Raw genomic sequence first — 3,971 nt, 5'->3', positions numbered from 1 at the left:
TCTGTTTCTTTTGGAGGAGCGGCAACTGAAGACCCCAACATGCACATAAGGAATTTTGTCGAGATCTGTAGCACTTTTAAGTATAATGGCGTGACTGATGAGGCTATCAAGTTGAGGCTTTTCCCATTCTCACTGAGGGATAAAGCTAAAGACTGGTTACATTCTGAACCAGCTGGGTCCATCACTACGTGGCAAGATCTTGCGCAAAAGTTTCTGGTGAAGTTTTATCCAATGGCAAAGACTGCTGCTATGAGGAGTGCTCTTACTCAGTTTGTGCAGCAACCTACAGAATCTATGTGCGAGGCTTGGGAACACTACAAGGAAATGTTGAGAAAATGTCCACATCATGGAATGCCGGATTGGATGGTAATCACTGGTTTTTATAATGGTTTGGGGGCCCAATCTCGGCCCATGCTCGATGCAGCAGCTGGAGGCGCCTTATGGGCTAAAAGCTATACTGAGGCGTACAATCTTATTGAGACGATGGCTGCAAATGAGCATCAAAACCCAACTCAGAGGATGACATCAGGCAAGGTAGCAGGTATTCTGGAAGTTGATGCAGCCACCGCTATTGCAGCCCAGCTCTAAGCGCTATCAATGAAGGTTGATTCTTTGACTACGTATGGAGTTAATCAAATAGCTATGGTTTGTGAGCTTTGTGCAGGTTCTCTTGCTACAGATCAGTGTTCTCTTGTCAACGAATCTGTTCAGTATGTGAATAATTATCAGTGACAACAGCAGCCTGTGCCAGCGACTTATCATCCTAATAACAGAAATCATCCAAATTTCAGCTGGGGAAATAATCAGAATGCTATTCAGCCACCATATCAGCAAGGAGTGAGTAAACAGTTTAACCCACCTGGATTCCAGCAACCACAGCAGTATGCTACAAGACAATCATATCCTCAACAGGGAAGTGCAGCTGCACCTACTAGTGCTGATTTTGAGGAACTTAAGTTGTTGTGCAAGAGTCAGGCGGTTTCTATCAAGACCTTGGAAAATCAAATCGGTCAATTAGCCAATGCAGTGCTCAATCGTCAACCTGGCACTCTTCCCAGTGACACGGAAGTACCAGGCAGGAAGGAAGCTAAAGAGCAAGTCAAGGCTATTACCTTGAGGTCTGGAAAAGTAGCTGATGCTGAAAAGGCAAAAGAAGTCGAAGCTGAAGTTAGAGATGAAGAACCTAAGCAAAGGGAGAAAGCGGCGGAACCAAGGAAGACTACTGTTGAACACACTCTGCCTGAGGCTAATACAGGGGAGAAACAGCTCTATCCTCCACCACCTTTTCCTAAGAGATTGCAGCAACAACTGGATAGAGAGTTCAGGAAGTTTCTGGAGGTGTTCAAGAAACTTCACATCAATATACCTTTCGCTGAGGCTCTGGAACAAATGCCTAGTTATGCGAAGTTTATGAAGACTATTCTTTCAAGGAAGGTGAAACTGGATGACCTTGAAACCGTTGCTCTCACGGAAGAATGCAGCGCGGTTCTGCAACAAAAGTTACCACCAAAACTGAAAGATCCAGGAAGTTTCACCATTCCTTGCACCATTGGCAATCTAACTTTTGACAAGTGCCTTTGTGATTTGGGAGCAAGCATTAATCTGATGCCATTGTCAATCTTTAAAAAACTGGATCTGCCTGATCCAAAACCCACATACATGTCGCTACAATTGGCGGACCGTTCCATTACTTACCCAAGGGGCATAGTTGAGGATGTACTCGTCAAGGTGGATAAGCTCTTCTTTCCTGCTGATTTTGTTATTTTGGATTTTGAGGAAGATAAGAAGATTCCCATAATCTTGGGGAGGCCTTTCTTGGCTACTGGCCGTACCTTGATAGATGTGCAAAAAGGGGAACTTACTATGCGGGTTCAAGATCAGGATGTGACCTTCAACGTATTCAAGGCAATGAAATTCCCTACAGAAGATGAGGAGTGCTTAAAAGTGGATGTGATTGATTCTGCGGTTACTTCGGAACTCGATCACATGCTAATGTCTGATGCATTGGAAAAGGCCTTAGTGGGGGAATTTGACAGTGATGATAAAGATAGCAATGAGCAATTACAATATCTGAACGCTTCTCCCTGGAAGCGAAAGCTGGATATACCATTTGAATCTCTTGGTACTTCTGACCTCAAGAACGCTGAAGGGAAGCTCAAACCATCAATAGAGGAAGCGCCTACCTTAGAGGTCAAACCATTACCTGAACACTTGAGGTATGCCTTTTTAGGTGATTCATCTACGTTACCTGTTATTATTTCAGCTGACCTTTCAGGTATTGAGGAAGACAAGCTCTTAAGGATTTTGAGAGAATTCAAATCGGCTATAGGATGGACCATAGCAGACATCAAGGGGATAAGTCCTTCATATTGTATGCATAAAATTCTGTTAGAGGAAGTTAGTAAGCCAACTGTAGAACAGCAGCGAAGACTGAACCCGATCATGAAGGAGGTGGTGAAGAAAGAAATTCTGAAATGGCTAGATGCAGGCATCATTTATCCTATTTCTAACAGCTCGTGGGTGAGCCCCGTGCAATGTGTACCTAAGAAAGGAGGTATCACTGTGGTCACAAATGAAAAGAATGAGCTCATCCCTACTCGAACAGTTACAGGACGGAGAGTATGCATGGATTATAGAAAATTGAACAAAGCCACAAGGAAGGATTACTTCCCTCTCCCATTCATTGATCAAATGCTTGACAGATTGGCGGGACATGAGTATTTTTGTCTTCTGGATGGGTATTCCGGGTATAATCAGATTTGTATTGCATCAGAGGATCAGGAAAAGACTACCTTTACTTGTCCATTTGGCACATTTGCTTTTCGTAGAGTTTCGTTTGGGTTATGTGGCGCCCCGGCCACCTTTCAGAGATGTATGATGGCTATATTCTCTGACATGATTGGAAATAACGTCGAAGTGTTCATGGATGACTTCTCCGTCTTTGGAAACTCATATGATGAATGTTTGAATAATCTGCGCGCCGTACTCAAAAGATGCGTGGAAACTAATTTGGTGCTTAATTGGGAGAAATGTCATTTTATGGTGCGTAAAGGCATTATCCTTGGGCATAAGGTCTCTAGCAAAGGTCTGGAGGTGGACAAGGCCAAGGTGGGAGTCATTGAAAATCTTCCCCCACCTAATTCGGTGAAAGGAATCCGTAGTTTTCTCGGTCATGCGGGTTTTTATCGGCGATTCATCAAGGACTTTTCAAAGATATCTAAGCCGTTGTGCAATTTACTTGAGAAAGATGTGCCTTTCAAATTTGATGATGAATGTTTGGCAGCATTCGAGACTCTCAAGGAGAGTTTTATCACGGCACCAGTTATTACAGCACCAGATTGGACAGAACCGTTTGAGATGATGTGTGATGCGAGTGACTATGCGGTAGGTGCAGTTCTGGGACAGCGCAAGAAAAATCTCTTCCATGTGGTCTACTATGCGAGTAAGACTTTAAATGGGGCCCAATTGAACTACACCACTACTGAGAAGGAGCTTTTGGCTATAGTCTTTGGATTTGAGAAATTTCGATCTTATCTGCTTGGTACGAAAGTGACAGTATTCACTGATCATGCAGCTATTCGCTATCTGGTTTCTAAGAAGGATTCGAAGCCGAGACTCATTCGTTGGGTGCTTTTACTTCAAGAATTTGAGTTAGAGATCAAAGATAGAAAAGGTACCGAGAATCAAGTAGCTGACCATCTCTCTAGGTTGGAGAATCCCGATTCTACTTCACAAGATAGGACGTTAATCAATGAATCTTTTCCGGATGAGCAGTTGTTTGCAATTCAGGAGGAAGAACCATGGTTTGCAGATATTGTAAACTATCTTGTCAGCAATATAATGCCTCCTAATTTGACATCCGCGCAAAAGAAGAAGTTTCTGCATGAGGTGAAGTGGTATATATGGGATGAACCATATTTGTTTAGACAGGGAGCTGACCAGATCATCAGGAGATGTATCCCGTTCTGTGA

At 43.3% G+C, this 3,971-nt stretch overlaps 1 non-coding gene across 1 annotated transcript; it reads right to left on the bottom strand.

Moving 5' to 3' along the window:
- Positions 1–246: 246 nt before the first annotated feature.
- Positions 247–353, bottom strand: LOC141675816 (small nucleolar RNA R71). The gene has a single exon (XR_012556448.1). It is a non-coding gene; the product is annotated as a small nucleolar RNA R71 (small nucleolar RNA).
- Positions 354–3,971: the final 3,618 nt, after the last annotated feature.

Source organism: Apium graveolens, chromosome 7 (assembly GCF_009905375.1).
Source record: "Apium graveolens cultivar Ventura chromosome 7, ASM990537v1, whole genome shotgun sequence".
NCBI lineage: Eukaryota > Viridiplantae > Streptophyta > Magnoliopsida > Apiales > Apiaceae > Apium > Apium graveolens.
This window is presented reverse-complemented; position numbering and strand designations above follow the sequence as displayed.